We start from the raw sequence: 23,172 nt of genomic DNA, 5'->3' as shown, positions 1-23,172 counted from the left end.
CCAGATGCTGGTGTTAGGAAACTGAGTCTGGGCCCTACTCAGTAAGGTCAAGCCCATCACTATTGACACGGAAGGAGCCCATTCTTCAAGTTCATTCTTCAGGTTCTCCAAAGCACCCTATAAGGTCAAATGCTTGTTACTTGAGTGTTGCAAAACTCAAGTAAGGCTTCCATAACAGACAGCTGGAATACAGCACAGCATCTCTGCAAAGCACAACGTGGGTGCCATAATTTCCCAGACAGCAAAAGCAGAAAGGGGAAGGGAGAGCTGTATTTATTTCTTGCCATTGTGACCTTGGTCAAGTAACAGCAATCCATCCTCCAGCCTCTGCTTTTTTCATGTGTCTCTTCAATTTAAACAACTTGAGAGAGTCACCTTCCATAGATGGTGTTTAGGATTATGGGGTCCAGATCCCAGTTTCACATACGAAGTGTTACTGTAGCAGCATAGTAATAATTGCAACAATAGCAATCCCCTTCCCAGCATTTTATATATGGACCGATGAATTGTTTGATGTCAGCCCTATATTAAATGAAATGTAATGTCAACTCTTGACTCCATAACAAGTGCCACTTACCATAATATGCAAGTCTGGTTTAATTCACATACAGTCCTAGTGAGAGAGGTAAATAATACATGCAGTGTATGCATGAATACCCACTGATGGAGAGAGGTTATAAGAATAGTCTAGGGTGAATTATCCATTGTGACGGATTTACCTTCTCAATATAATCCATTTTCACTGGTCAGCAATGATTGGCAACCAGGTTTGGGGCCTAATTCCACTTACAAAATTACTTAAGTGACATAGAAACAACAGAGAGTTGTCAAAGACTGCCTGGGAGAACACTGCTGGACAGAGTTTGCACTGTCTGGTATAACAGGACATAAGGGATCTATGCCATCTTCTTTTCCAATAGCCTACTTAAGATGTGTGACAAGGAACAGATGATGTATTCTCAGGTCAGTTTATTTTAACTCACAAAATGCAATAGCTGAACAAGTTGCTTATGTTTATGTACAGGACCTTAGCTGTACCAAAATATGAGGGCAGAAAAAAATATCTTCAAGCCTTCTACAGTCAACTCTGTATCTGAATATCAATGGATTATTTGAAGCATACAGTTACAATTATATGTCATCTTTAATACGTGAATTATCAGTACAAAGCATAGATATGAACTCTACCCAGATCAGTCCCACCAAAGCTTATTTATTGAGTTTGAACAAAAATCTGGATCATTTAAGCAGAACCACTTTATCACCTCCAGGGAAAGAGTTTGTGCAAGTAAAGGACAGTGCTACAAGAATTAAAAGACTTCTAGAAATAGAAGTGAATTAAAACACTTCTGGAAATGAAGGGTCAGAAGAAGATAAGGTGAGAAGATAAGGCACTAGACACAGCTGCTTTGAAGACATAGAAATCTTAGAGGAAGATGTTTGAGGAAATGTGAGGCAACAGGAGCTGTTACTGGAGAGAAAATGCTGGGTCTGATAAGGAGCTGGAAATGCTGTGGGAGCACAAGGAAATCACAGAAAGGGAAAACAAGGTTGAAGAGATCCAGAAGCCAGAGCAAAGATGAGATCATGACAAGCACTTGCTAAAAAGAGAAATCTTCTGTCAATGTCCCCACCCTGAAGTCTCTTCACACAAATATCTACAACTCACAACTAAGTATAGGTCTAAACTGCAAAAAGGGATTCAGATCAGACATTTGGAAGTTCATTCTAATGGGGAATACTATGCGTAAGAACAAATTGACTTGGAACTAGTGGTGTCCGCCCTGTTGAAAGGCTTTCAATGTAGAGGACAGACATTTTATCTACAGAAACATAACATAACTGATCCTTTCTGAACCAAGGGAATGGACAAAATGGTCTCCTGAGGTCCCTTTCTGAGTCCTGGCTAAGCAAGCGGCAAATGGACTCAGACACTGTTCTCCTGCATGACTGTTTTCCTAACACTGGTTCAGTTGTCTCCTGCAGATCTGTCCAGCCTCCACTGAAAGCCAGAGGTGAGAAAATCACCTGTGACACTTTCTTTCATTCTTCACTGTAACGATGGGAGCACAACACTCCTAATCCTTTCTACAGATATTCCTTGCACTGTCCTCGGAGAGAAGTAACTTAGCTCAATAATCAGACATTTTAAACCAAAGCATTTATCTTCAAGCACTGAGGTATCAGTAGGACCTCTGGCTTCACGTGATGTTACATTTGTAGAGGGAATTCATTATGCACTTTTTTTTATTCACCTGCCCTAATGAATGATAACAATATGATGTATTACCAGCTGGGTTGATAGGAAGTGCCTGGCAAGACTGATATCCCAAGCTATTCAAATACAATAGGAGAAAACCTTTGCAGTCCTCTCTTTTGAAGGGCAAGTTGAAAGTAGAAATCACAGTGATCTCTCTATTATCTTAACCAGCTCAACAACAGAACTATGAATCATTGCACTTAAGATTCCCCAAAAGGAACAGGCAGTCTTTTTGAAGGAGTCCTTTCACTCCTTTTCTTACTGTCTTCATAATATTCAGACATGATAGCCCCCTTTGCAGCCATTTCTCATTCTTGCTATAGGACTTCTATATGCCAAAGCTATTCAATGTTCACCTGGTGCTACAGTTTGACAAATGTCACAAATGCACTTAGGATAGGTCTATTTGGAGGATGTACAAAATCATACACAGTTGTTAAACTGTTGTTAAAGGGCAGATACAGCCTCAGTGTCACTGAAGAATGTGTAACCACTGTTGTGCCATGATAGAGAATATGTCTACCCCAACAGAAAGTGCTGGAAAGGAGGTTAAACTCATTGTAACATGGCAAAAAAAACTCCAGTAGGCTGGGAGCCAGAGGACCTGAAATCACTGGGAAAATCTGACAAAGCAAGTGTTCTGGTTTTGGCTGGGTTAATTTTCTTCACAGTAGCTGGTATGGGGTTGTGTGTTGGATTTGTGCTGGAAACAGTGTTGATAGCACAGGGATGTTTTTGCTATTGCAGAGCAGTGCTTACACAGAGCCAAGGCCTTTTCTGCTCCTCACACCACCCCACCAGCAAGTGGGCTGGGGGTGCACAAGGAGTTGGGAGGGGCACAGCTGGGACAGCTGACCTCAACTGACCCAAGAGTTATTCCACACCATAGGACATAATTGGGTCTTCATCCCTTTCCAGGACAGCAGGGCTCCATCATGTGTAACAGCTACTTGGGAAGAAAAACAGCATCAGTCCAAATTTTCCCCCTTCCTTCTTCTTCACCCAGCTTTACATGCTGAGCATGATGCAAATGGAAAATTAATTCTACATAGAACAATACTTGGTTTCAAAAATAAACATAATCCATGTGCCTCTGAGGCAGGGCAGAGTAGCTATCTCTCTTTCCTGAAAATGCATTAATGCACTCTTCGAAGTTACTTCTTGAGTAAAATCATAGGCCTAAAATTAATCATCTGCCTTGCACCTTAAGAGGACTTTCTTTTAACATTAGTTATACGGGGAACCTAGAGTAAGAAGTTTAGATGGAGATAGATCTCAGCAAGAAAATATAAACACTATACATTTACTTGAGAACCTTACTGTACAAAATGTGTCTGAGCTTTCCATCATGTAAAAGTTCAGGCAAGGCTTCTGAGAAATTATTTCTTAGACCTGGGTGACTGAAACACGCCTTAGACCTGCATCATAAATCTCAAATCTTATTCTAGAGATGTCAAAAATCTAGAAGAGGGAATGGGTTCTTTTTGCTTAAACTTCATGGGATTTTGTTGAAATTCCATGTTGACATTCAGGCATAATTTCCTAATTAATATGATAAATTTTTCCCCAGTGTCATGGTTTAGATCCAGTCGGTAACATGCAGCCGCTCACCTCGCGGGAGAATAAAAAGAATGTAAAACCTGCATGTTAAGAACATTTTAATAACTAAGGTATAACACTACTACTAATGATAATAATAAGGGAAATAACAAGGAGAGAGAATATAAAACTAAAAGGGGAAAGGAAAAACACAAGTGATGCACAATACAATTGTTCACCACTCACCGATCGATACCCAGCCCAACCCGAGCAGCGATCGATCCCTTCTGGGTAACTCCTCCTCCAGTTTATATACTGGGCATGATGTGCTGTAGTATGGAATACCCCTTTGGCTAGTTTGGGTCAGGTGTCCTGTCTCTTCTCCCTCCCAGCTTCCCATGCCCCTCCTCACTGGCAGAGCATGAGACTGAAAAGTCCTTGGTCAGGGTAAGCGCTACTGAGCAACAACTATAACACCATTGGTGTATTATCAGCTCTCCTAACCTGACCCCTGGCTTCTTGGATAATTTCCCTGTGTTCCTCCCAGGCTACCTGTCCTTGCCTCTACCCTCTGTAGGATTTTCCATGTGGAGTTCTTAAATAAGCAAAAAGTTCCATGCTGAGTTCTTAAATAAGCAGCTCCCTCATCACTCAATCTAGCAACAGATTGCCTAGAGAAATCTTCAGACCACAGTCAAAGATCTTCCAGGAAGATTTGAGCTCAATACTGTGATATAAATCCCAGAACGTTCAAATGGTCTCTGTTAGATGTGAATCAATTACATGTCGTCAGCAGCTAAACATCTCTGGAAAAAGGACACAAGCCAGTATAGAAATGGTAATGATAGTTAGATCTGGTTCATACCGCCAGTTTTTCAAAGTTTAATGTTATTTCTCAGCTGCCAGGTTAAAAATGTGTATTGATTTTAACTGATGCCAAACTTCTTAAAAGGACTAATTAATCCCTGAAATCAGAATGCTTGTACTTCCCTTCTGGTTCTCCACTGACTTCACCTACCTCATGACCCTTTTAATTACTGCACTTTAGCAACAGAGCCACAAGTGAACATTAAGGTTAAATACACAGACCAAAATCAAGAAGTTTTTAGACATGTGCACAACTTGAAATACAAGGTACAATGACAAGAAACTTTTTTTTCAGTTAAATCTGTGTTTAAATTCATCACCAATTTACAGTAGAAATGTACGGATATACAGTTATTAAAGTTTGTGAAAATGGGATTACGTGATAAGAATGCATAACTATTTTATTATTTCTTCACATTTCTGTAACACTTCATTTCTTGAAAGCAGCACCCAACAATGACAAAATAATACTCATATAGAGAAGCTGACATGAGTGACACTGCGTTAAGCAGACATTATAACTGTGACCCTCCAGGAATGCTGCATAAGTCACTGTATTTCCATGTTACCCTTTCCTAGGCAAGAGATTTTAATCAGCTTTATGCAGTAGAATAATCCAGTGACAAATACACCCTGTGCTACACACAACTCCAGGAATTCAATGAGGAAAAGTGATGATGCAATATAGCTATGCTTTAATAATGTGGCAGATTGAATAGTTTACCAGGTGTCTGTTTTGTTAACAGGTAGAGATTCTTGGAAGAAAATCCTACCAGCTTCCTTTTTAGCTGTAAAGGTTACAGCAATTTATCAGGTAAGAACAGCCACTTGCATCTTTTCTTCTCTCATTACCTTGTAGATGGCCCAATGGCAATATATTGAAGGAGATCTGAGGGTCTGAAAACATACTAGACATGTTTTGGCATGTGGGGCATAGAATCATAGAATCATAGAATAGTAAGGGTTGGAAAGGACCTTAAGATCATCTAGTTCCAACCCCCTTGCCATGGACAGGGGCACCTCACACTAAACCATGTCGCCCAAGGCTCTGTCCAACCTGGCCTTGAACACTGCCAGGGATGGAGCATCCACAACCTCCCTGGGCAACCCATTCCAGTGCCTCACCACCCTCACAGGAAAGAACTTCTTCCTATTATATCTAATCTAAACTTCCCCTGTTTCAGTTTGAAGCCATTACCCCTTGTCCTACCACTACAGTCCCTAAGGAAGAGTCCCTCCCCAGCACCCTTATAGGTCCCCTTCAGATACTGGAAGGCTGCTACGAGGTCTCCACACAGCCTTCTCTTCTCCAGGCTGAACAGCCCCAACTTTCTCAGTCTGTCTTCATACGGGAGGTGCTCCAGCCTCCTTATCATCCTCGTGGCCCTCCTCTGGACTCGCTCCAACAGCTCCATGTCCTTTTTATGTTGAGGACACCAGAACTGCACACAGTACTCCAAGTGAGGTCTCACAAGAGCAGAGTAGAGAGGCAGGATCACCTCCTTCGACCTGCTGGTCACGCTTCTTTTGATGCAGCCCAGGATATGGTTGGCTTTCTGGGCTGCAAGCACACACTGCCGGCTCATGTTAAGCTTCTCGCCAACCAACACCCCCAAGTCCTTCTCTGCAGGGTTAATGTAGAGGACCTAATATGTCTGAGCTCTTGCTTGCAGGTATAAAAACAGCATTCAAAATGGGCAAGTGTCATTTTGACCATAAGCTCACACCCAACCTTTAGCTGAAAATATAAACAAAGCCTGTATTATAGGGCCAGAAGAAACTAATACAGTCTTTTAATGTGCTTTCTGAATCATACAGATCCCAGAATGTTAAAAATCAGTTTTTTTCATGTGCAAAAGCCTGCAATTAGATTAGCTCAAAGACTTTAGAAAGACATCTCTTCTTGAGTTAAAGGCAGACATTTGTGACCATACCCCTTAGAAAGGACCCAAAGGCTATTGAATCTTATTGACAAAAACAGGTTTTCGTCTCACTTCCTGGTTGAATATTTCTCATTTCAGTTGCCGGTTCATGTGCCTTTCCTCTACAAATATAGAAAATGTTAGAAAAATAGAGTGCACCTGTGTAGTACAGCCTCTGATTTGCAACTATTTTGACTCTTTGCAAACCTTCAAGGTAATTTTCAAAGTAGAAGTCATCACAGTATTCCTGTTAAGGTTAGCAAAACTCTCATGTAGTTAACCCTCTTGCTGCTTGTGTCATTTATATGTGTAATAATGCTTCAGTTGTCTTTGCCATGACATCAGATAAACAGGACTTCTTTCAAGATTGACTGTAGACCTCAATTCTGGTAAAAGTTTCTTAGTCATGCTTATTATACTTCAGAAAAGCCAAGCAAGTTTATTCACCCTTTCTTTCACTCATGATGAAGGCAGAGGAAGCAGGATTTCATAATAGAAAAGACTAGTAATCAATTCTTCACCCTAATCTCAGAAGTCAGGTTGCTAGAAAAGAATTGTCATATCAAGAGGGATGTTTCAGCCAAGTTTAAAAGAAAAAAAAATCTTTCTCTTAAAATAACATTGTAAGCAACTTTTCCATTTTCACTGAGAGGACAGAAGGCAGAAAGAAGTCATCAAGAACAATCATAAGTAGTTCACAACAGTGCAATGCTCCTGCCACCATCAAAGTAAAAATGATAGGTCGTTAAATTCTTAAAGTAGGAAGATCCTGTTCTGGTGACAGCTGCTCTATTCTGTAATGCACAGAGGAAGATGCCATTAAATGTAATTAAACAAAACCCCTAAAACATAAAGACCGAGACCTTTTTTCTTCTCAAGATAAAACCCTCTGCGCAGACACAAAATTATCACCCATCACACTCATCCTCTCTTTTTCCCCTAAGGAAAACAGACAGATGTCCAACTGGCAAGGAGTACGAACAGTGTTACAGTCTCAATTTGCTTCACACTACCTCCTTCTAATCCCATTCATGCCCTTTTCTGTCATTTTCCACTTTGTGTGTGTTTCCCCGTTTCCCAGACTGCTGCTTCTCCTTCTCACGCTTCCTATGAGTTTGTTTCACCCGTCTTCTCAAAACTGATTCCTCCATGACTGTCTGGCTGGTTTGGTTTTCTTAATGTGTCATCCTCCTTTATCTCCTATATATTCTCCCCATTCCCCATTTTTATCCTGCCTTCTGGACACTTGCTCCTTAATAATAGAACCAGCTCCTTGGTTAGCTTCTCACTGAAGAGGTGGGATTCCTGAGATCCACAGTTCTGACCAACTCAGGGGCCAAATCATAGAGAGTTGAGATTTTTTTTTTCCCTTCTTTGTTCCTTTTTTAAAGAGAAATGGTCTGAAGTTTTTGTAATTATCTTCGTTCTAGCCCTTTTTACATGTGGATTCAGGTTAAAATTCTTTTAGCCACCTTTCTTAAACTACGAAGCAATCACTTGCAGCTTCCTGGTACAGTTCACTTCTTTCTCTGACCTTCACAGAGAGCACAGAATCATTAGGGTTGGAAGGGACCTCTGGAGATCACCTAGTCCAACCCCCCTGCTAAGACAGCTCTGAACTTAGTTTTTCTCTTTATTTCAGAGGGGTCCTCATCAATTCTGACTTGCAATACTTTGAAATCAAAGGATGGGAACAAAACGCTCCTGTCTGCATCAGTCATGCTGCTACAGATTCTTTACAACTTAAAGATACCTTGCTTAGAAACAGAAGCATGTCATTCACTTTACATGTCATCTTATTTAAACATCTTTGTATTACACTTTTGCATTTTCCTGATCATTGAAGTCCTAATACTTCCCTGGCAGTCCCTGCACGTATCCAAAGAAAACATTCTTTACTTTTTGGACAAAGAAAATCAGACTTGGGGCAATACCAGTTTGAATAGTCAGCCTGCATAATAGCACCATTACTTAAAGCCTAACTTGCATATTAGTGTGTATGTAAATAAAACTCTATTTTAGGCAAACAATTTTGTCATCTGTAGGAAAAATCTTGGCTTCATGTCTATGAGGTGAATGGATTTCCACAGTGCTACTATTATACAAGCTATACTTAATGAAAACACAAAATTCCCCTAGTTAGAATTATGGGTGGGATATATTTTGCATATCTTCAGTCTTTAACTGTTTAGCATCCAGTCTGTGCTCTTTCCCTCTATAGTCAATGAGAGCAGGTAGCTCGACCAAAGTAGATGCTTATCCTAGAATGGGATGAATCACCTTCAACACATTTGCACTGATTGCAAAGTCAAAATGGACTAATTTAGACCAGGTGCTCTCGCTGGCAAAGTTATGGAAGATTCCACCTCCTTCCCCTGTTATCCATGTTAATGAGGGTGCACCTGGATTTGTCTATTGCTTTGATACAGTTTTGAGCCTATCAGAATTTGAAAATCACAGCAAACCATGACAATACGATTACAGAAACCCCTGGAAAAACATCTGGAGTTTTGAGGTACAACTTTCCCTCCTTTGTCCCCTTTGGATGTCCAAGTTGATGGACAGCTTTAGATAGTTCTGCATTCTCTCTCTCACACCCCAGCAAGCTTGTATGTTTCAAAACAGATGTGACCTGCTTTCACCATGCAGAAATCATACAGGGACTTTCCATCCATAGCTACAAAGCTTGTCATTGTATGTAGATATATTGTTAGATTGATAATAAGCATGTATCTGAACTTGAGGCCCCCATCCTGCAGTGTTGGTGGTTGCTCCCTGATATTAAACATTTTCTCTTGCCAAGTTGCCTTATCTGGAAAGCAACCCAACAGACTGTTTTTGGACAGCATGGATAAAAATACAGAGATAATATTTATTTCCAAGGAAAGATGGTCACACAGGGGAACTCAATCAACTTGCATGTATCTAGAGCTTATAGAATTAAGAGCAGCTCTGCAAGGACTAAAAGGTTGAATATGCCTGGCCCTTCCTCTTCCAGAAACCACTGGAGACAACCTTACAGCTGTGTCTAAACTAATATCCCAGCAAAGTAGATGCAGAGACTTGAGAAGAGTCTTGGCCTCACACCAGATACACCATGAAGCTGGCACTGCTGCATAAGAGTGCCAGAAGGTTCCTCCAACAGCAGATGGACAGGATCAGCAAAGTCTACCTTGAGCTCTTCTCCCAGGGTCCATTCGCAGCTGAGTGGCATATGTCACTAGGAAGTAAGCAAGCTTCCAAGGTACTTCAGCAGGGAGCCTGGCTCCATTCTCAGCAGCTGTGGAGGTAACAGGTCACCCCAGCCATTGAGAGGAAGATGAAGGACTCCAGAGACTTGCTTTGCTCCTCTTCCCTGAGTGAGCAAGGGTGGAAACAGACACAAACACAAGCTGACCACGCAAGGGATCAAGGTCACAGCCGCCTCATGTTGGAGTATTGTACCTACTCAAAGTATCTGGAGAAGGAGAGTCTCACTGCCACTGAAATTACGTTTTACTGAGGCGTTTTGGGCCAACCCTCATGTAGATACACATCTGCAGTTTTAAACTTCATCTGCACCACGGAAGGGCTGAAAATCAGGAACATACAATGAAAATTTTAAATTGAGGGTGTATTATTCACCAAAGAGGTTAAATATTTAGACTAAGGCAGAACATCTGATTGCATGAATTTCTCAGAGAACAGCACCTTAAAGAGTAACACAAAAGTTCAACAACATCAGTTCCTCCAGTATTAATGCACTGAATGACAGCTTTCAAGGTTTCAGTTGTATACTTGGGCTCTCCTGAGACTTCCTGTAAGACTTTGAGCCACTCGCCCGAGCTATCTGTACCTAAGGGATCTGATTTTAATGGGTAGGTAATACACCCTTTTCATACAGGACTGCAGGGACTAAGCCCATATATCCTGTCCTGGGGATGGTATGTGTAACTCACTAGGTAAAATTATTGCAAACTGTTCATCTGAAAACTCAAGCTGACAGTAATATAATGCCTGCAAATAATCTGGATTTTCTCCAAAGTGGAGGTAGACTTCAGTTAATTTTCATTTGTCATAATGCTATATTTATACAGCTTGTACCTTTTTTTCTGTTTAATTCCCCATAGGAAAACATACATAAAACATTTACATTAAACAAAAAAAAATATTTGTGGTTGCTTTATTAGCATCAAATTCACTTCTACAGAACCCACTGAATTAAAACTCTGCCCAGAAGACTGCTTTACAATTCATGGACATCTCAACCACCCTTTAGCATGGTAAGAAAAAGGTGAAACAGCAATATACTTAAAAATAAAAACAGCAATATTTTTAAGTATATTGCTGTAGTATTGGTAGTAATTCAAGCTTTCTTGCTAGTAATATACTTCTAAACCTAAATACTGCCTCAGTGGGAGACATTACTATTCAAATAACATTGTGCAATGTTATTCATTTTGAATAACATTCATTTTGAATTGTGATTGTACCAGGAATTATTTCAAATTCAATTCTGTTCATGCCGAAAACCTGGTACTTCAGTTAGTCATGTGCATAAAACTCTCTGTACATGTGTACCAGAAATGGGAAGTTTTTCAAAGGAATAGAGCATTAGCCTCACCAGCCGAGAGTCAGCCCTCAGATCAACATAGACTGGAGCCAGAGAGCATAGGGTGCTCTCAAATAAATCATTAAATGACCTTACTGTCCAGACCAGTGCATTGACCAGGTCTCCCTGAAATTTTAGCAAGAGAACTGTCCCAAAATAGTTCCTTAACTTAGTGACAAAAAGCATCTCTTATCTTCCATAATGAAGGCTAAACACTAATAGTCTGTACCCCTTTAAATGCATTTCAAGAAAATCACATAAAAATAGAAAAGTTTAACTTTTTGTCCCTGCTAGTTTTTGCAAACTTATGAAAAGCATGAATTCCCACTGAAGATGCTGTGTGATGATGCCCCAATCCTCCTGCATTCATCACGAACGCTCCTGGCAGCTGGATGAAAACCCGTCATTGCTAGCACATACACAACTGTAGCATGGCAGTCTTAGTTGGTCTTTCAAGGCACTAAAGCACTACAGGGGATGGAGGAGAGAAAGAGGTGAGCCAAGGGTGAAGAAAACTGGTTCAGGCTAAGACTAATCCTATGTTACCTGAGAGCTGTCTTGATGCCAGACGTGAAGAAATGTACCTTCCCAGGCTGGCTATAAGGATTCATAAAGTACACAAGCAATGGTTTGGATTGCAGAAAGCTTTCTTTCTCTTTTCTTTTAAGGAAAACACCCTTTGTTCCCTGTAAATTTGTGATTCTGTAATAAGCTTGCTTAAACAATCTACAAAAATAAAATATTCAATAAAATGGACTTTCACTTTCGTTAAACAGCAGCTGATGTTCCTGGTTAGAGTGAAGAAAGCAAACAGATTTGGATCAATATTGCCTCATGCGCAGTGACAGTCATGCTGCATCCTCAGCAACAGTTAGTATCAGGTAATGCTTTTCCAAGTGTTAAAAACCCCAAGACAGAGCTGTAATGTTATTTTTCACCACATTCTAAGTGTCTTAGGAAGGACTGTTTCTGTGTTGGTACAAATTCCCATTGGAGAAAATTACTTCATGTATTTTCACCAAATAAAATGCCTGACCTTTCACTTAGTGAATTTTATGACCGTAGGAACAAGACAAAACCTTAAACAGAGTCAGGATGAGCACTGCCTCATGCTAGCACTCAGTATATCCTCAGGCAATGTGATGTGAAATCAGTACATATGAACTCAAGTATAGTTGCATTTGTATTGTCCAGGGACTAATTTAGACTTTCTTCTTAGTGTTTTCTTTTTGATCAACAGTCCATAACAAGCTGCAGGAAGCAATTCAAAGCAACAACAGGATGGTCATCTTCAGGTGCATTTTAATGGCTCACACTGAAATTCTGCTATCAATATATATTTACTTGCAGACTTTTATGTTAAAATGGGGTTTTTTTGCAGAGATACAAAAGTACTGCTCACTAATAACCGGACCATCAGATGTCTTACATGGCTAGGTTTGTAGTAGTACACATATATCCACAGCATGATTCACCTATTCCATTAGCCCATATGTCACACCCAGCTGACTGTTGAAATAGCTCTTTTTGGGGAGTAGCAACAACATTCTCCAGGTGTCTGCATTACTTTGACACATTTTGCTTTTTCTTAACATATCACAGCAATATTCTTCCATTAGGTATGCTTTAATTTGCTCTTTTTATCCTTTCTTCTTACCTTCTACCTGCCACCACATAAACCTGGGGCATGAAAAATGTCTTTACTGCAAGGGAAACATGGTCATGTTTCTAATGCTTTACTTGTAGGAGAGGCTAATGCATGCTTTCACTCTCAGTCATTTGTATAGATAGCTGCAAAATGGTACAAACTCTTCCAAGGCAGTAAAGAATGTATGGTAACAGTAGGCTTGTTTGAAAAGGTCTGTCAGCACCACTTTAAATTTAACACTGTATTATCAGAAGTGAACCAATACTCCAAATGAAGTGGTTTTGCTTCTCTTTTTACTGATCTTTCCCTCCCCTGGCACTTGGGGAGATTCTTTCCTTTTGACCTTACATCTCAATTGCAGAAACCCTCACAAAGCTCCCAGGAAATCTGGAGCTGTCAAGGTCTGCACAGAGAAAGGTGGAAGAAAAATCATACTCCGTGTCAAGCTGTTTTTCTTCACTAACACAGGTTTTGTCATTTGCTTTTAACACAGCAAGGTAATTACATTACCAATAATAACCCTTTCCAAAGTTAACAAGTTAGAGATGTATCTATTATTGTTCTACCATTCTTTTAGCCTTTCTTTTTGAAGAATCTAATTTTGGAACACACAAAACTTGACAGCACCTGATTCATGGCATGCAAAGGTCAAAATTTATAGAAGTAATTTTATTCCAAATAAGCAATGCTTAAATAAAAAAGCCCTAACTTTCCTTTAAGTAGATGTCTTACCTGCATGCTTAGCAGCAAATCACTGAACCCAGGTTGATTCAGTATATTTGGCATTAAATTGTGGGTTCAGCCTCTGGCTATCTGATGAACCTTCTTCTGACTCTGATTCAGAGGGGATTCTTCTCCTAGCTCTCAATAATTCACATTCTTTAGCCCCAGAAGTCCACAATTCAGCCCACAGGAGACAAAATTAGCCTACTCAGATAACAAATGCTCTGTTCTAAATTTGAACTGCTCAGGGTCTCTATTGTTTGAAAAAGCTTCATAAGCCAGGATGAAGTTTGTAATCTTCTGCTCTGTGTCTGATCCCTGGCTAATCTGAGCCATTTACAGCCAATAATACAGGAATATGGAAAAAGCCCAGAAGGCTTGCTGGTCACGATGCAGTCACCGCCAATACCAATGCCAGCAGTGGTCAAAACTGAAATTTGCACATTCAAAACATATTCTAAATCTGCTCTTATTTTGAACATACCATTCTTCATGTCATTTCTTAACTAGTCACCAAACCACTTTTCATCAGGGATTAGTTCAGTAGGCAGTTATAGTAAGTTTCAAGTCTCAAACTTTATCCATTTTGTACTTATAAAGAGCAAAATAATCTTGCCATAATTTTTCTGTAGGGAAAAATCTCATTTCGTGAACATAAGTCACAAATGATTTCACAGTTTTTGTTCAAACTTTAAAAAGAAAATTCACCTTCAGGCACCACCTAATCACAGGGAAATTTCACTTGAAAAAGAAGGGAATTTTTTTAAACATATCTGTTTGAATGTAATAGAGGCAGCGCTGGTGCCGACTGACATCCATTGTTAAAGAATTTCATTAAGTCAAGGTCTCAAGCATAATATTTCATAAGCAGGCTGAATTTGTTGCAGACTCTATAGTCATCTTTTGTGTAATACATTCAACTTTTCACAAAGAAACAGTCATAGAATAGAATCTACTAGAAAGTTCCTTTAAATCTTACCAGGAAGAGAAGCTTTTCTAATCCTGATGCTTATTTTGTGTTAAGAATCATGCCCTGAAGACATGTGCACAGAGCACAAAGAATGGTAGAGTTAAATTGAAGGTGAAAAAACTCACTACTTTTCCCAATTATTAAAAAAGAGATACAGTAACTTTGCACCTTGCCTGGCTGCCAGTTATACCAAATATCAAGCTTTCCCATTTCCTTAGGCTAAAGGAGGAATCAGTGTTAAATAACTGTATCCAGGGAAACAAAACAACCTAGACATGACATTAATTCCCTGATGCCCCTGGAGGTAATGTCCAAGCTCCCACTGTAGTGGGCAGAGACCTAAGCCAGCTGACCCCTCTGAAAGAAAATGTTGGGTAATTGTGCACCAGCCCACAAAGCTTTCATTCAGAAAGTAATGATAGAAGAAATGTGATAAAACATGCAATCTAAGTGAACCTGATGTTTAATAATACATGAAGCTGAACCTCTTTAGTTTCATTTCCCCTAATTTTAGCTGTCTAAAATTCAGGTTCAAGACTAATGAAGGATTTCTCCATCACCAGAGGTCAGTGCTTCAGTATGCAATTTAACCCATCCCAAGTTTGTTGTCATCAGAACTCTTCCAGAGTGGAATTCATTGCCAGTGCAGTGGGATTTGGATTATATGTCCGAGAAGGACGGTACAAAGGAACATTTTTTCAAAACTACTCCAGAGACAGGTTCAGTGATTGAACAGCATCTTTTCTAAGCAAATACCAGGTTTTTAAAATTCTCCATGGAAAATTCAAAAAAGTCCTATTTAACAAAAAAGGAATTGGGAAGAAATTGGAAAGGAAACCAAAAGGCCACAAGTTTTTAATCATTTGTATTCAGTTGAGTTCAAACCCTGGGTAAACGCAACCAGGATGTCTCTCTAGTTAAGTCAGAAATGCAGGACTTAAATCCAACCATCCCTAAGCATGTACCACAATATAAAACTCATCAAGTCCCAAAGGATCTGCAGAGCATCCACACCAACCTGTTTCTCTCTGCATCTCCATATACAAGAGACCACAAAAAAATTCAGATCTATGAAGACAAGTGCAGTTATGCTTGTAGTATGGATACCTATGTGCTGTCAGATATGTAACGGCAGGTATGGATGGAGAGTTATGAGAAGCCATCCCTAATGGACGGGGCAGGGGAGCAGAAGTCACTTATCCTAGGCTTCATTCCTTACTCTGGCACTGATATATTAGGTCACTCTTCTTTCAATACCCTGTTTCCCCATTATAAAATGAGTATAGATATATCACTACAGATTGGCAATGCCTCACAGGGGTATTTCTAGTGAGCTGCAATTAAGCAACATCTGTAAAACATATTGTGATAATATCAAGAAAGCTGATATATGAAAGCAAAACACCTCTATGAAGCACCAGGCAGACAAGAAATTGAATGGTTTATACATGTATTAAAAACAGGTCTTAAAAAATCAAATGTCTGTTGTCCAAAAGATAATTCATGCTTCACAGTATATCTCCAGCCATTTTCACTTTATCATGTGTAAAACAAAAAGATTTTGAATGTAAGAGAAATGCATTATGCTCACATCACTCTAAAGTAATCTGAAAGCAGATATCAGGGTTCATCTAATTTGTTAAGAAAACTATTTGTTACCTATTGGTGTGAAAATCATGTTTACTGCTTATATTGCCTGTGGCAAAACATGAAGATTCAAAGTTAATTTTCTTTCATAAATAAAACATTGCAGAAATCTTCACTGCGCTGTACTTGGAGCATAGGCTCGAGTGTTGGTGTATGGATGCCATCTACTGGGTAGGACTTAACCGTGGAAATGTGTAAGGTTTCATTCTCTGACAAATATCCCTGCAATCCAGGTAAGTGACTGCATATATGTTTCAGAATTCTGAATACATTGTGTATAATGTACCTTTTTTCCCACTTTCTGGGATGCAGCTATTTTTCTCTGTCTTCAAAAAACATCGCTGCTATTAAATATGTGGTACTTAAGGAAATACAACCTCTCCCTCTCAGCAATGCAGGCCAAGAAACCTGAATAATAATTGTATCACAAAAAGAAACTAACACTTGAATGCTTCAGAAGATGAATACATAAGGCCATTATATTATAGAGCAGCTCAGTAAATTGTATATATAAAGGTAGTCAGTGTGATTTATAAGGCATGAAACTGAGCCCTAATTGGAATTCCCTGTTAAGACGCACAGTGTGTTTACATAACCTGGGAGTCAACAAAGCTCTTAAATATTTGGGTAATTTTAAGGACCCAATAATTCCGTTGATTCGAAGCACACTAGTCACCAGCTAAATGCAAAATGTATACTTCTGTCCTCTGAGTAACTGGCAGAATAGTTCCATTTAATGCCAAACTACTCAGCAATTGTAACGCTATGGGTTATTCTAGGAGATCATCCAAAAAAATATAGCCTTTTATGGCTTTTAAATGGGAAAATGTATCTCTCATGACAATACAAAGGGGATGGATGTTTACATAGGGCAGGGACATTTACCATGGTCCACATCTTTGGAGTGGTCCAATCTACTGCATCACACAAACTCCTAATGTGTGTAGAGTCCTTGGACCACAGGAACATGCAGAGTTAAAGACCCAAATGTGTGAGGTGCTAAATACCTTTGGCAAAATGTCTTCAGCCCCTCAGTGAGAGAATGGGACCTTAAAATTGCCCACATGGCACTTGATCATTGAATCCAACCAAGGTGCTAAGTTCAGAAAGTCTTTTCCTTTGGAGCTGAAAGGAAATAGTAAGTTGCATTTCTGGCTGAGTGCAACCAAGTAATTATCTAAAGGAAGACTAACATAGCCTCGTCAGTATTGAGCAAAGGTGAAGGAAAATACATGAAACACTGGACCTCAAAAAGAAGAAAAATCCTGAGATTATATAGCCCTGAGAAAAATCCGAAACAGATGAAAACAGTCAGGCTGTGTTTATAAAGAGCACCTCTTTGTCTGACAAGCCTACTTATACTTTTTCAAGGATAGAACAGAAAGCAGACAAGGATAGTATGCTGGAGGTAATCTGATTTGATTAGAGAGAGTCATTTGATGAATAACTACGCAGTAGGATGGTAAGTACAGAAAATCCCACACATTGTCCTTGAATGTTTGGAGGACAGTAGGCCTATTTTAACATGGGGTTATGGTCCAAGAGGGAAGGAAATGGCAAGGGAAACAGCATCAGAGGCTTAAACCTGCTTCCAGATGAATCATCAGAAAAATGATATGAGAGCAAAAATAAATATCTAGAAGGAAATGTAATCTATGCAGTATTGCAGTCCACAACAGTGACTGGGAACCAGCTAATACTTAGATGACTGTATTCACATACCTATTCTAAAAGACACAGAAATATATTGAGTTTCAATTATGTTCTGAGTTTCAACATGTTCAAAAGTGAATCCATGCAGTCCTAAAAGATCTGTACTCTTTTTAGAGAGAATAAGTGCTCTGATTTGAGCATGAGGTAGTCATGAGTCCTGATAATGCAACAAATGGATCTTAGAATCACAGAACCATAGAATAGTTTGGGTTGGAAAGGACATTCAAAAAACATGTAGTGCAACCTCCCTGAAATGAGCAGGGACAGACACCTTCAACTACACCAGGTTGCCCAGAACCAGATCCAGCTTGGCCTTGAATGTCTCCAGAGATGGTGTATCCACCACCTCTCTGGGCAACCTGTGCCAGTGTTTTACCCCCCTCATTGTAAAGAATTTTTTCCTCACATCCAGCCTGAATCTCCCCTCTTTTGGTTTAAAACCATCACCCCTCATCCCATCACAACAGGCCCTGATAAAAAGTCTCCCCATCTTTCCTATAGGCTCTTTTTAAGAACCGAAAGGCTGCAATAAGGTCTCCCTGGAGTCTTCTCTTCTCCAGGCTGAACAAGTCCAGCTCTTTCAGCCTTTTCTCATAGAAGAGGTGCTCCATCCCTCTGATCATTTTTGTGGCTCTTCTCTGGACCCTCTCCAATATGTCTTTCCTGTGCTGAGGACTCCAGAGCCAGACTCAGGACTGCAGGTGGGGTCTCACCAGAGCAGAGGGGCAGAATCACTTTCATCAACCCATGGTCACACTCCTTTGGATGTAGCCCAAGACATGATCGGCCTTCTGGGCTGCAAGTGCACACTGCCAGCTCATGTCTCTACATGTTTAGACATCAATGCCGCCAATGAAGAACTAACCCTATCCCAGCTGAAACCAGGACAGGTTGTCAAATCTTGTTCACAATGAAGGAGACAGAACACCATCCTCAATGTAAGCACCACTGGTATAAGCGAATTATTCTGGAATTGGAAAAAATGTGGGGTTTCAGGCCTCATGTGGGTCTGTCAGCTGAAATGATATTCACCTATCGTTATAGTTTCACACTGCTTAATATAAGAGCGTCTTAAGCCTTAGCAGAGATTTCTTGGCCCTGTCATAATAGCGAAGTCATCTTTCTCACTCTACATGATAAAAATACTCAAACACTGACTTTTGCAATTTAAGTCCGATTAGAAAATGTGAGAAAAAGGGAGAAAATAATTCTGATTTTCTCAGCTGTGGCTCATTGGTAAACAGTAACTGAAAGTGGAAAGCAGGTTCTTCCATAGTTCTGAAGGATGATTTCCTACTAGGGCTAATTGGGTTAATTCCGGATTTTCCTCAAAATGAGCATCAATATAATATGTGCCAATTTTACTGATACTTTCTGTAGTTCCATTTACTGGACTCCAAAGTATAGCAAAATGAAACTTCGGGATTTTTAAACTCACAGAACAGAATCTTTTTATAACAGTCCAGAACAAAAAAAATCTTATAAGCCATTCAAATTCATGATCACAAAAATCCACAATGTTTCAGTATAAACATTTGCACTGTTCCGCACGTAATGAGTTGCAAATATGAAATATTTCCTATCAAATTATTATCAAAACATTTTAAAGTAAAATTGGTGCATTCTACTTCAATATCAGACCCCTCTTTCATAGCAGCAGAAGCTCTTGACTAATCTGTCTGTGTGAAATACCAGTTTACAGACTTTTCTCTTCATTTTCTTTGAGACTTAAATATCTGTCTTTCTGAAGGCTATTGGCAAAGTCAGGCAGGTAGGTCTATATTCTTTTACACTAATGCTATGGTCATCTAGGTAGGGTGAGCTTGCTCTACATTTCCAACATTTTCTAGATAGAAGCAGGTGTCTTCCAAATCTCATTCTCTAAGCAGTGCATCAGAAAAAAAGTGAACCAAATTGGCATGGGTTTAATTTTGGTTTAATGTATCTATTGCTTTACCTTAAAAAATAAGGCTTGTTAGACAGCAGGTAAGAGCAGCTGATGTAAAAGGGCTTGTAAGCATTCTGTAGTATAGTCACTGCAAAGCTTTTGCAATTGCCAAATATTTCATTAAACATTTTTTAACAGGCCTGTTTTGCTTGTACTGCATAAATAAAGAGGTATTTTATATGCTGCTTTAAATAATGGGGCATATATATTCTGTAACTAGATAGAGTTCCCTTGGGGAAATACCAGGTAGCTCCATAGTAATCACATTTCCCTTAGAGTACTTGGTAATTACTAATTATTCTTAATGAGATCAAAAGTAATTGCTATGTAACCTTCAACCATGGTTTAGACATTGAGAAATAACATATGTCATCATAATTTACTCTTTAATTGCAACTATCTTGCTATTGCATGCATTTTGCCATGTAGCTGAATGTTTGGTAGTTACCAAGCAAATAAAAAGTCATCTGGTCATATTTACAGCCCAGATCATTTACTCCTATAGAAGCAGGTGCAGGAGAGGCAAAGTTCACTGCCAGATTCCCTGCCATTTGTGTTCATGATTCTGCTGCATTCCCTTGAACAGCCAAGATTTGCAGCCTATAACAAGCAGGGCATGAGGCCACTAACTGCGTCTGCTCAGGGTCCTGCAAAGGACAGCACGTGTTATAGATCTGCCCCAGGTCCCTCTGGTACAATGGGAAATTGCTGCTATCTCTAGTGGGAACTGTATGAAAACCTACATTTTCTTGTTACAACCAGTTTGTTTGACAAAGGGATGCGTGCTATTGTAGTGTCTCATTTGATTTCTTAATGGTCCAGATGTATTTGTGATGGTAGTTTGCAGCTTCTCTGTGTACAATATCTTGACAATACAGTCTTCCTCATGCTGCTTATTCTACAAGACGTATTCTCCAAGCTTTGAAAACTGTCCCCCTTGATTGTTGTAACATCCTTTTGGGGGGGCTTTGATGCTTCATCTGGATCTTTAATCCCTCTTTCTTCTCAGCTACTTCTAATGTCCTCCATTCCTCACATTCCTTTATGTCAGATGTAACCTTTTTTATTCCAGTCCTTCCATAATTTCTACTTAACACATCTACTGAACCTGTTGTACATCAGAAGGTCAGCTCTCTTACCTTTGGTGTTCGAAGGTCTTGGTCACACATCTTCCTCTTATCTTTTATCTTTTTTCCCTATGTCACAAGTAACAAGTAGAAAAGAATCTTGTCAAAAAACCTGAAAAGCCATCATGGTGCTTACATTCAAAGCAAGCCAGTAGTTCAGAAAGTGTTACTAGAAATGATGAAACTGCTGCTCTGAATTGGCACAATCTGTTTATACTTTCCTTTACGCAGTGAAGGCAGGGTGCATTTTTAACTGATCTGCTCATTATGGTTTATATTTTAGCCTGGAAGCTCTCTGGAGAAATGGCTGTCATTTATGATATGCCTCTTCAGGTCAATAAAACCTTGATGACAAAAAAGATCTAAGCCAATTGTAGATTTTTTGTAGCCCTGCATTGATGATTTGGTAATTCTTATTATTATCAGATAATATCATTGTCATGCATGTGAATACAACACAAGGTGCTCAACACAGATCACATAACAAAATAATTTGAGATGTTTTCTTATTTTTCCCTTTCATTTTCTCTTCTGAACTCAGTTATGTATTTCTTTTCTATAAACTGCTAAATTTCAAAGAGCTGCTTTGATCTATGTATATCTACATACATTTTCCCACTGCTACTGTTTTACTATTAGGTTTATACACTTTCATGTGTCTTTATCTATCTACTCTATTACTTAAGATAGAATAGAATCATAGAATCATAGAATCGTAAGGGTTGGAAAGGACCTTAAGATCATCTAGTTCCAACCCCCCTGCCATGGGCAGGGACACCTTGCCCTAAACCATGTGGCTCAAGGCTCTGTCCAACCTGGCCTTGAACACCGCCAGGGATGGAGCATCCACAACCTCCCTGGGCAACCCATTCCAGTGCTTCACCACCCTCACTGTAAAGAACTTCTTCCTTATATCTAATCTAAACTTCCTCTGTTGAAGTTTGAACCCATTACCCCTTGTCCTACCACTACAGTCCCTAAGGAAGAGTCCCTCCCCAGCATCCTTGTAGACCCCCTTCAGATACTGGAAGGCTGCTATGAGGTCACCACGCAGCCTTCTCTTCTCCAGGCTGAACAGCCCCAACTTTCTCAGCCTGTCTTCATATGGGAGGTGCTCCAGCCCTCTTATCATCCTCGTGGCCCTCCTCTGGACTTGCTCCAACAGCTCCATGTCCTTTTTATGTTGAGGACACCAGAACTGTACGCAGTACTCCAAGTGAGGTCTCACAAGAGCAGAGTAGAGGGGCAGGATCACCTCCTTCGACCTGCTGGTCACGCTTCTTTTGATGCAGCCCAGGATACGGTTGGCTTTCTGGGCTGCAAGCGCACACTGCCGGCTCATGTTAAGCTTCTCGTCAACCAACACCCCCAAGTCCTTTTCTGCAGGGCTGCTCTGAATCTCTTCTCTGCCCAGTCTGTAGCAGTGCCTGGGGTTGCCCCGACCCAGATGTAGGACCTTGCACTTGCCTTGGTTAAACTTCATAAGGTTGGCATCGGCCCACCTCACAAGCGTGTCAAGGTCCCTCTGGATGGCATCCCTTCCCTTCAGCGTATCAACCGAACCACACAGCTTGGTGTCATCGGCAAACTTGCTGAGGGCGCACTCAATCCCGCTGTCCATGTCACCGACAAAGATGTTGAACAGGACCGGTCCCAACACCGATCCCTGAGGGACACCACTCGTTACAGGTTTCCAACTGGACATCGAGCCATTTACCACAACTCTTTGTGTGCGGCCATCGAGCCAGTTTTTTATCCACCGAGTGGTCCATCTATCAAATTGATGTCTCTCCAATTTAGAGACAAGGATGTCATGTGGGACAGTGTCGAATGCTTTGCACAAGTCCAGGTAGATGACATCGACTGCTCTGCCGCTGTCCATCAGTTCCGTGGCTCCATCATAGAAGGCCACCAAATTGGTCAGGCAGGATTTCCCCTTAGTGAAGCCATGTTGGCTGTCACCAACCACCTCGTTGTTTTTCATGTGCCTTAGCATGTTTTCCAGGAGAAACTGTTCCAAGATTTTGCCAGGCACAGAGGTGAGGCTGACTGGTCTGTAGTTCCCCGGGTCTTCCACCTTCCCCTTCTTGAAAATGGGGGTTATATTACCCTTCTTCCAGTCATCGGGAACTTCACCTGACTGCCAGGATTTTTCGAATATGATGGACAGTGGCTTAGCAACTTCATTCGCCAGCTCCTTCAGGACCCGTGGATGGA

This window comes from Strigops habroptila, chromosome 2 (genome assembly GCF_004027225.2).
Source record: "Strigops habroptila isolate Jane chromosome 2, bStrHab1.2.pri, whole genome shotgun sequence".
Lineage (NCBI taxonomy): Eukaryota > Metazoa > Chordata > Aves > Psittaciformes > Psittacidae > Strigops > Strigops habroptila.
Note: the sequence above shows the minus strand (reverse complement) of the source record.